This window comes from Amaranthus tricolor, chromosome 15 (genome assembly GCF_026212465.1).
Source record: "Amaranthus tricolor cultivar Red isolate AtriRed21 chromosome 15, ASM2621246v1, whole genome shotgun sequence".
Taxonomy (NCBI): Eukaryota; Viridiplantae; Streptophyta; class Magnoliopsida; order Caryophyllales; family Amaranthaceae; genus Amaranthus; species Amaranthus tricolor.
This window is the reverse complement of record NC_080061.1, coordinates 14,051,648-14,063,927: the sequence shown is the minus strand read 5'-3', so window position 1 is coordinate 14,063,927 and position 12,280 is coordinate 14,051,648.

The window sequence follows — 12,280 nt, the reverse complement described above, 5'->3', positions numbered from 1 at the left end:
CCAACTCCTTCCTCTTCCTTCAATGGTGATTGAGGTAGTCCACAAACTATTCTATTTAAGTATTAATTGAATGTTTTAAAGTAGTTTGGTATTTGTGGATTCAATTTGGGTCTTTGATTCAAATTTAGGTATCAAGTTGAATTTAAGATGAGTATATGGATTCAATTAGTAATTGAGTTGTTTTAAGTGTTGATTGGTGTAGACTCAATTAGGAACGGGAACAACAAAAAGAGGGGGGGTGAATTGTTGTTGTTAGTAGTTTAAGCGTTTTTTTCCTGTTTTTGCGGAATTGAATAAAATAAATAAAGCTTAAACTTAGAGCGAAATAATTAAAAGAGACAAACGATTTCCACGTGGAAACCTTCTAGGCCTAAATAGAAGGAAAAACCACAAGCCCTCGGGATTTCTAAATTCTCCACTATGTTTAAGGCAACTCGTTACAATTACATTAAACATCTTACTTCACTCGAAGCGCATCAACTAGGCCAACTTCTCTCTCAAATTGCTTCACTCAAAGCAACAACCTTAGCTTCACTAAAAGCTAAACTCCACACTAGCTTCACTAAAAGCTATGTCCTTAGCTTTACTCAAAGCTATTCTCTTCTCTAGCTTCACTAGAAGCTTTCTAATTCCCCCTAGACTCACCCAAGTCTAGTTACAAAGATTCTCTCAAAAACCCTTACAAAAGGATAAAAATTCTCTAAAATAAAATCAATAAGTTGCACAAGAAAATATTATAAATTAATTGGCATTTTTAAAACAAATTTTCTTGTAAAAATTCTCCCAAAGTTACGTATGATTTAATGGCTCATACTAAGGCAAGTTTTGAAGAATAACCGAGTCCACTATTTATAGAGCTAAAATCCCTAATAAAAAGGAATATTCCAATCCATTATTCCTTAGCAAAAGATCATGGGAATAATGTGGATTAAACTACCAAGCGGTTATTTCCACAATGACTTGAATAAATCAATCATACGTTTAAAACAACAATAACCGCTGTTCCCTAACAATAGGTTCTGTTCCCTTAAACAGCAGTTTCTTCAGCAACAGTTCCTGTTCCAGTACTAACTGCTGGAACGTTTTTACTATTTATAGAAACGGTTATACTTAATAAAAATAGACATGATAACCTATTATCTAAGATAAAGACCGGTTAAAAATAATAGCAAAGACTTTTTCAACAACAGCTATTCCTATATTTAGCAAATCCAATATTTACTAAATATAGATCCTAAAATAAAGGATCTTTATTTAGAGACTCATACGTAAAGTAATTTTTAGAAAACTTTTTGCCAATTAACTATAATAATTAATAAATGCAACAAATTAATTTAATTAATACATCAACTAAAAATAATAATTAAAATAATAACCAGAATTTTCTGTGGACGTAAGCTGACTCCAGTTCAGAAACAGTGCGCTGTCTCCAATTTCCAGTTTTGTTAGAACATCCAACTTAGGAACAATAGACCTGCTGTCTCCATTTTACATCCCAAGCGATATACTTCTTCTAACATCTTTCGGATCCTTTTGACGCGTACATTTCCATGAACCAAGTCATAGGTACTATCAACGATCATAATCACGACCGGATATCGACCTGCACACAATCTCTAAAAACATATTTGTTTAAATAAAGTGTAGTCATCATCAAAACTCAAGAGGTCCAACAATTGGAATTGGTTATCTGGGTTATTGGTTTCTAGTATGAAATTTAATATTTGGATATTGAGATTTCAGCTCAAAAACTGAGCATTCTGTTTTGGCCATTTTCGGTCAGTTGTGATTGTTTCTAGGTTCTGGTGTCTGCATAGAATTTGTAGAACTTTGAGTCGCGGTCGTGTGGACACTTGAATCACCTCAAGATGAGTTCGTATGAGGAAGTTATGTCCAAAATACTAGTAGACTGTCATAAAGATCGACAATGAGGTTCCGTTTTGTTCTGTCCGAATTTGTGTTGCTGTTTTTGAAATAGTTAGAGTCGTTTTGGGGTTTTGGTGTCTTCATGAGATTTGTAGAGCTTCGAGTCGCGATCACATGGGCACTTGAATCGCTCCAAAATGAGTTTATATGAGAGAGTTATGTTCAAAATAGTAAAATACTAGCAGGCTGTCTTGAAAATCCATAATGAACATTCTGTTTTGGCTATTTTGGGATCGTTCTAATTGTTTCTGGGTTTTAGTGTCTTAATAAGAATAGTAGAACTCTGAGTAATGGTCGCGTGGCGACTTAAATCGTCTCATTTGGTTTCCGTATGAGTGAGTTATGTCTATTTTAGTAATGATATGTCCTGAAATGGTACTAATACGGGATTTATAAAGTGGAAGTAGAAGCTATGAAATAAATTGGGTAATTAATTCAAGTGTTGAGGTTGGATTCATTTGGATTCTCTTTGTGTTCTAATTCATGTGGTATATTGGTGAAATATCAAGTATTTTGATATTTATGATTGAATTAGGAGCTTCTTGTGGAACATTAATGGTGGCATAAATATTGGTTGTGTGGTTGAATAGTTTGATATTCTTGAAGGGATTATCAGATTCTTCGAGGATTTTGAGGGTTGGTTTTGAATGTACACGTTAAGTTTAATTAAAAATTATAAAGAATGCTGAAGGTGAGTAATCTTTATAAAATATGTAAACAAGTTAGAGGGCGATTATAATATTTTGAGGACATGTAGAGTGTTTAAGCTTGGAGTACACAATCCTTGTATGATTAGAAATGTTAGAATATAATCCATGACTAAGATACGGTCTTAGGAGGAGATGCAATAAGCTATATGAACCTAGTTTGTAGTATCGAACGCTTTGTTGTGATGTTATGTTTGTTATGCTTCAAGAAGCGACGTCATCGAGGAACCTTTCTAGTTGATAGCTGCGAATCGATCACGGCTCTTTGAAGCGTCTTGTTGGTGAGTAGTAACAGTCCCTTAAAAGAGGTCTGGCCAGGCTACCATTTGTAAAATGTTTATTTAAAGTTTGTGAAATTTATATGAATGTGATAAATGTTTATGAATGATTATGCTGAGATTGATATGGTCAATGGATCGGGCTTGCGAGTTGGTCATTGACGGAGTTGAGGAACATGGTTCCCTACTCCCTGTTTTTGAAGTGAATTGTCATTGAGATATTGACTAGCTTCACCCGAGAGCGACATAGCCTTAGAGCTATGGGGCACCTCTCAAACTAGACTCCCTGCGCACACATAGATCTAGGAAACTGATGTTGCTTTTAAACCATTGTTTTGAATTGCTGTGTTTAATTGTTTTGGATTGTTGCTTCTCACTCAGTTTAATCTGATTCCTTGTTTTTTCCATCTTTTAGCTGATTACAGATCGGATCCGGTCGGGAATAATCGGGTTAGCAATGTTGATGAGAGTGCTAAGGATGTCCTTTTGAGCTGAGACCGTGGAAGCTTATAGTTTGTATTAGGAATTTGTTTGATGTATATTAGTTCTGATTAGTTCTGATTATGTTGATTTTAATGGACTCATAAGTGAGTTGTATGGTTACTTTATGTTTAGATTAGATATGTGGTTTGAGATTTAGCTGTGTTGGTTTCGTAATAGAGCTGGTGATTCCTTTGCCCAAGTTTTGGGATATGATTTAAGTTTCTTGGGAAATAATCCCCATGACGACCTGTTTACCCAGTCAACGGTAAGTCGGGTTGTTACAATAATGTACTTACGCTTCATACACAACAAAAGTGGCAAATTATAGATCACTAACAGTACCGACCAAGTTCTATGTTGAGAACTAATATTGCCGAATGGGTTCATTCCATCCGTACATAGTCCGAGCCTTAAATTACGAACCTCATCCCCAAAAGTCTTATGCAACCTATCAATACTCTTCCACTCTGGAGAATTAGATGGATGTGTGATCAAGTGACCTTTCTTCACCTTATCTGCATGCCACCTAAAATTTAACGCATCTTTCTTTATAGAATACAAGCGCTTAAATCTTTCTTTAGCATCCTGAACCCCTTTGCGCTTGTAGCGCGATAACCCACACCTAGGACACTCTTCTAAGTTTTCATTTTCATTCCGATACAATACAAAATCATTCAGACACGCATGAATCTTCTGGTACTCTAAGCCAAAAGGACACATGAGCTTTTTGGCATAATATGTTAACTTTGGAAGTTCATTTCCCTCAGGAAGCATCTCACCTAACGCTTCTAATAACATTGTCAAACTAGCGTCACTTCAATTGAACTTTTACTTAATGTTGAAAATTGTCATCACTGCTGTTAGTTTGCTGAACTTTGTACATCCAAGGTACAAAGGCCTTTGAGAAGACTCTTTCAACAAGGAAAAAACACGAGGATGTTTTCCTAACTCATCCTCGACCCCCTCCATCATCTCAACACGATCCACATCCTCATCGGCATTCTCTTCATTTGTCTCATACCCATCAACACGATCTACTACATCCTCATTGACATCGGTCATATTATTGACATCCTCAACAACACTCTTCTCTTTGTATTCTCCCTCCTCACCATGCCAAACCTAAACATGATGTTGAGGCCTAAACCCACATCGAATTATATGCTCCCTAAGAATATGAACACAATCTACCTTTGATACATTGTCAGAAGTGACACATGGACAATATGTTTTTAAGAGATTATGTTCAGGTCGATATCCTGTCATAATTATGATCGTTAATAGTACCTATGGCTTCGTTCATGAAAATGTACGTGTGAAAAGGATTCAAGAGATGTTAGAAGAGTATATCACTTGGGATGTAAAATGGAGACAGGAAGTCTACTGTTCCCAAGTTGGATGTTCTAGCTAAACTGGAATTCAGAGACAGCGCACTGTTCCCGAACTAAAGTAAGCCAACGTTAACTAATAAATTCCGATTTTTATTATTTTTAGTTAATGTGTTTAAATTAATTTGTTGCATTTATTTATTATAGTTAATTGGCAAAAAGTTTTCTAAAAATTACTTTACGTATAAGTTTCTAAATAAAGATCCTTTATTTTAGGATCTATATTTAGTAAATATTAGATTTGCTAAATATAGGAATAGCTGTTGTTGAAAAAGTCTTTGCTATTATTACTGTTTTTTTAACCGGTCTTTATCTTAGAAAATAGGTTATCGTTCCTATAATGAGTTAGCATGTAACCATTCCTAATTTTAGTAAGTATAACCGTTTCTATAAATAGCATAAAAGTTCCGGCAGTTATTACTGGAACAGGAACCGCTGTTGAAGAAATTGCTGCTTAAAGGGAACAGAACATATTTTTAGTAAATGGGAACAGCGGTTATTGTTGTTTTAACCAGATGCTTGATTTAATCAAGTCTTGTGTAAATAACCGTCTGTGTGATTAATCCACATTAATCCCATGATCTTTTTTATAAAGGAATAATGGATTGGATTATTCCATTTTCTTAGAGATTTTATTTTTTATAAATAGCTAGTGAATTCGGTTGTTCCTAAGTATCTAACGCATGAACTTTGTTATTTTCATGTGATTATTTTTGGAAATCCACAAGATATATTTTGTTTTGAAAATTGCAAATTAACTCATAATATTTTCTTGAGCAACTCATTGATTTTATTTTTAAGTGTTTATTCTTTTTGTAAGGGTTTTTGAGAGAACTTGTAATTAGACTCGGGTGAGTCTAAGGGGGAATTAGATAGTTTTGAGTGAAGTTATTGAGGAGTTTAGCTTTTAGTAAAGCTGAGTTTGTTGCTTTGAGTAAAGCAATTTGAGAGAAAAGAGTTGGCCTAGTTGATTCGCTTCGAGTGAAGTAAGGTGTTTATTGTAATTGTAACTAATTGCCTTAAACATAGTGGAGTATTTAGAAATCCCGAGGGGTCGTGGTTTTTCCTTCTGTTTAGGCCCAGAAGGTTTCCACGTAAAAATTCGTTTGTCTCTTCTATTATTTTGCTCTAAGTTTAAGCTTTATTTATCTTAATTCAATTCCGCAAAAACAGGGCAAGAACGCTTGAATTAGTAACAACAACAATTCACTCCCCCCCCCCCCCCCCCCCCCCCCCCTCTTGTTGCTGTTCCTGTTCCTAATTGAGTCTACATTTTAATTAATTAACAAACTACATACATAAGTAAACTATTGTGATTATTCATACATAATTAACAAACTAAATATAACAACTTGAAAAGAATGTAAAACTTAAAAATTAAACAACTTAAACAACTTAAAGAATAATCAACAAACTAATTATAACATCAAGCCATAAAAATATCAAAAACAAAACATCATAGTTGAATAGAAATTTACCTTAGTATTTAGATATGATAATGGTGTGCTCTACAATTGGGTATAGTAACCTAGAATGAAAAACAAAAAAAAAATTAGTAAATTTGAAGAACTAAAGGTTGAAGAAACAAAAGAGAGAAATTATACCTTAAAAGAACTTAAATGTTGAAGAACTAATGCAAGAACTTGAAGAAATGAAAATTGCAACGCCTCAATCGTGCATGGGTTAAATTTCGTGGGTTTAATGTCGTGGGTAAGAAAAAAATTTGTAGCTTGAAGAAGAAGATGAGGGATTATGAACAAATTTTGTGGATTTGAAGAAAATTGAAGCTTTACTTGAAGAAGAACAAGGTGATCGATGAAACCGTCGTGCGTAGTACAGTAGGTTTGAAGAGGGTATATGAATGAGAACAGAAGGTTTTGTAAAAGGAACGTTAAAAGGCGCGTTTTAAAAACGGTTATTTGCTGCGGGTAAATTATAACCGCAGTATATAGTCCAATTTCAATTTTTAAAGTAACTTATGTACTGCAGGCTTAAGGTAAACCGCAACATTTGTTGTATTTTATTTTTTTTGCCTAATTCTTTTTTCAATTTATTTCTGCGTATAAAGAAAACCGCAGTTTATGACTCGAAGCATATAGGTTTTTTTTCCAATAGTGGATGGAATTGTCATACCCTTTTGGGGTTATTAGTCTCAGGCCACTCGGAGAGTTGGAACTGTAAAATGCATGGCCATGCTCATTTTATTTATGGTTCTCAGTTCATCTCATGAGTACGAGGAACATGATTAGACCAAATAAGGATGTTAGTTGTTCTTACGTTATGTTTGATTAAGACTTAAGTTGACAAAGGATTTTAGATTCACAACTTGTTGGAGCAAGTAGGAGTTAGCGGGAGGAGTCCTACAACTTTAGTAAACTTGTTTCTTGAACAAGTGGCAGATTGTTAGAAATGTTCAATAATAAAGTAAATATTTTGTAAGTCATTTAACGTAATTATGCCAGTATACAACGAGACGTTAATTAAGTCTACATTGAGTAATGTTTATGTTTTACTAGAGACCAATAAACGTCATTGAACCGTTATTTGATAATGGAACGAACTTAATGTCGCTAAACCTATTGGGTCACACTGCATCAACGTGTGAGATCATTTTGTATATTTGGACCTATATTAATTTAGGTTTATGTGAATAATCTAATTGGATTAAATATTGGTCATAAGGCTTAATATAATAGTTATACTAAGTGCTAATTAAATAATATAACATCAAGTTGTAATGGAGGTCTTAAATGAGTTTTAAAATTTCGTTACCGTCAAAAATAAGCAACGTTGAAAGCTTTAAATGGTTTAGCCTTCTTTAATACTATAAATTTATAGAGATTTGATTTGAGTTTGTAACGTCTTCATTAGTAGATGTTATATATACTACAGTTGTTTCCTTTTACTTAGGTAGAATATTAGTAGTATTACTATGCATCGGTTTTTGTGACTTAGCATAAGCTTGATACGTAATTATAATCTTCTAACGAACATAAATGTGAGGCTAAATACAAGAGTTGTAAACACACAAAATTAGTTTAAGAATTGTTTTTAAACATCGTAGTGGTATACGAGTTCTCGCAAGACGTTGTGGGTGGACTACACAAGAGGAACTTCATTTGCGGTTCTTATCTCGTGGTTATATTTTGCTAGTGAATTCACGCTACAAAGGTATAATTTTCGTCCCGATATTTATTTATTTCATCTCATGTCAATAATTGGGTCTTGGAAAGGTTTTAGCTTTTCGCATGTTAAAAGTTAACATTACTAGAACCCTACATAGATTACATCCTAAAGTATGAAATTTTATCTCTAATATAACGAAGAACAAAACCATAAAATTTCTTTGGTGAACAAATTACTCTAGCATTGATAACGACAATGTATGTAGCATTAAAATGCCTTACATTAAAGAGTTACATAGGTAAAGCCACGAATAAATGAGGCCATGACAACCTTGTAATATCAACATACACTTATTGGAACAACTTACACAATATTGCTCGTTCGAACAAATTCTATGCTTGTTCGAGCAAAAGCTTCTATCACTCACTGGATTGATGTAGGCCAAGTGCTCAATTGAGCTAATATAAGGTGCTAGTTTGAGAACTCCTTTACTGGACTTTTTATTTGCTTCTAAACTATTGCCTAGTTTAATGCAAGATGCTTGCAGTAATACCTTGTTCAAGCACCTTGCTAAAAATTAAAAATTTTGCACTTTCTCGTTAAGAACATTCATCATAACTCATTATTCACATCATTACACACTTATTTAAGTCTCACCTTCAATGCACTAACAATTTTATGAATTAATACACACTTAAAGACACTCCTAATACTTCACAACATTAATGTAATCGCATCCTTAATGCACACCCTTAATGTACACATACTCTAGTTGTAAGATGATACTCTATTAAAGGTAGTGAATATGTATGTTATAAATCATTATAATGCATATTCGATTAAATTGCGCAACATCTTTAAAACTCAGGATCAGCTTTTGGTATTTAAAGTTGAATGTTTTCTTATTATATATGAACAACAATAGTTTCTTATTTCAATGTGTAAACAAATTTAGGGGCGGAATCACATATGCCTTTATGTAGTCATTTGATCCCACATGTCTTTAGACTTTTGTACGTATGCTATGTATAATAAAGAAAATGAAAAACTATTTAGAATAATCTAATATTTTACTAATTTTTCTATAATAATTTTAATTGTTAATTAACCGTGAATGATCCCAATTATAAAGGGTGTTTGTTAATAATGCACCACGTTAATCTCTACCCATACAACACGTCATTTTGCCCAAAAAAGTTTAAAAAAAAAACAAATACAAAATTAAATTAAAAAAATATTGTAAAACTTTAAAAAAAGTAAAACAAAATCAAGTAAGTTTATTTTAAAGTTTTAACTTTTAATTTTTATTTTTTATTTTTTTAGCAATTAACCTGTACAAATCAGCCACCATTTGAGCAGCAATATTTTTGGGTAAGTAACTCTAAAATTGAGATTATTCATGGTAAATTAAAAGTTGAGATTATTGTAGCAAAATTAATAAAAGATTAGATTATTCTTGTTAATTTCTCCCAAAGAAAAAATAAACTAAGGCCTTTGATTAAACCCACATGACATAAAGATGTCTAGAAAAATATCTAAAATTAAGGAAAATTTCATATGGTAGCATCAAACTTTCATGAAACGCAAGAGGTAGCATTTTTGTAAGATTTTTCCATATGGTAGCATCTAGTTTATGCACTATCGAACTATCGTAGTATTTTTCGTTAATGTCTTGGCAATTTTTGTTTAATTCCCCATTTTTACGTTTCTACCCTTATCAAGTGTTGGTTGTTGTTTTTATAATTTGCCATAAACCATTTTTATGCTCTTAAATGCTTAATTCACCATTTTGACGTCTAATTCACTGTTTAATTCATCAACGCTCTCAAATATTATAACAATTTTGTTTTTATTCAAATTGCTGGCATTTTTGACAAAAGGGGCCTTAAGCACTATTATGTAAGCACTAATACATATATATATATATATATGTACTTAAGTAGGGTAAAATATAAAGACAACAATTTCAATGAAAACAAAATTGTTACAACAATTGAGAGCGTTGATGAATTGAACGGTGAATTAAACGACAAAATGGTGAATTAAACATTTGAGAGCATAAGAATGATTTAGGGAAAATTATAAAGACAACAACCAACACTTAATAAGGGTAAAAACGTCAAAATAGTGAATTAAATCGAAATTGCCAAGAATTTAACGAAAAATGCTACGGTAGTTAGATAGTGCATAAACCGAATGCTACTATGTGGAAATATCTTACAAACATGCTACAACTCGCGTTTCATGAAAATTTGATGCTAGCACGTGCAATTTCCCTAAACTTAAAAGTAGTATACTATTATACTCACATTTGTCAATCAATTTGAATGAATATCATATCGTCATACATTCTAATAAAAAAGTTAAACAATGACAAATGTCATTTTTAGAAAAGGCATGACAAATGGAATTATATTGGTGGATGGTAATTGATTACAAGACAATATTTACCTAATTTAGAATTTAATTTTTAAAAATTGGAGCAAAATTTGGTAATTATACATTCTAATAAAAATGTCGGAAAATGACAAAGGTCATCTTTAGAAGAGCCATGACAAATGGAATTCTATTAGTGGATGATAATTGATTACAATACAACAGTTACCTAATTTAAAATTTAATTTTTTAAATTGGAGCTAAATTTGGTAATGTATTTATGTAATTTATTATAACAATTCTATATACATAGCCTCAAATTTAATTGTACATTCTAATAAAAATGTCGAAAAATGACAAATGTCATCTTTAGAAGAGCCATGACAAATGGAATTCTATTAGTAGATGATAATTGATTACATGACAATATTTACCTAATTTTAAATTTAATTTTTTAATTGGAGCTAAATTTGGTAAAGCATTTATATTATTTATTATAACAATTTTATATACATAGCCTAAAATTTAATATATATAATTGAATAAAAAAAATGATGTATTCAATAATTAATAAAGAAAAGGTAAAAATTGCTGCTTTACAAAAGCCATGAATTCGATAAATTTAATCATGATAATATATAATTTCATCATTCTTTGAAGTTTTATTTTTATATATTTTATAAAATTCGTGCATGATACGAGTTTCTATACTAATATATCTGTAATATGCTAGGACTTTGTTCGGCCAAATAGCATATTTCATACCCAAACTATAGGTTTTCAAACGATTCAATTTAAATTGAAAAATTAAAAAATTTACATTAAAATTTTTGATATTACAATGCAACCTTAAGATGCTTTTGGAAATTAAAAAAAATGTACTTTAAGTAGTTATTCCTCCAAACTAAGAATAGTGCTATTAATATGAAGTATGAGTTATACTGTGATTGAGATTCAAATTAGTAACTATCTGTTATGTTGGCTTTTGATATTATAATAAATAATCAATTAAGTTAAAAGCTTAAACTAATTATTGATAAAAAAATATTATACACTACAATATCTAACAATTAATATGATATTTATAAGATTAAAAGACGCAAAATTACAATGATTAATACAACCTCCACTACATGACCCGTATATTGTAATAGTGTATCTTACTTATTAACTAAGAAATCGGGAATTGAAGACTATTCCTTTGAAAATTCTTCATAGTCTTGTGTTGAGCCCAATATCTTTCATTCCAGTCATCAAAAAGTAGTCAAAGTCTCCTCAAAAAACTTGGAGGAAATAATTAACCACAATATTGTTATCTAATGCCATTAAATAATTTTACTAGTCACGTTAAATCGGTCCATTTAAGATTAATTATGTTAATTCAATTTATTTGAGATTAAATCGTTTTTGAATTGGAGTGATTTCGATTGATAAAATGGTTTTAAAAAATTTTAAAATGCATATAATCTTTTTAAATTAAATTCAAAAAATTAATTTTCTTATACTACCGATCCAATATGTAGCTTTAAGGTATAGTCAAGGAAATATTAACTCCAAATTGTGTTATTGGTAGATTCTGACTCACATGTGATATCGTGGAGCTAATCAAGTTGGAAAATTGAAAGTGGATCACAAAAATTGAACTTTACTAAAATCTAATTTGATCCATTTTATAGGGTTTCGCAAGGGATAAAATTATCTTTGGGTTACCACCCACTACCTTTTAGATAAGTTTCAGATGTATTCAAGATTGAGTCAAAGTTTAACTAGTTTAGTCGTTTTTATTATTTTTAGACCCTAGCTGAAATATAAAAAAAAGGATTTTTGTATAAGTAAAGTGTCGTTTTTTTTTCTCCAACTATACATCATATAATTTCTTTTTATTCCATCACATTAATGTCAAAAATTTACAAATTTGAGATCATATATTGATAAGGTACTTATACATAGACTAAATTTGAATAATAAGGATTAACTCAATTTTGGCCCCTTTATA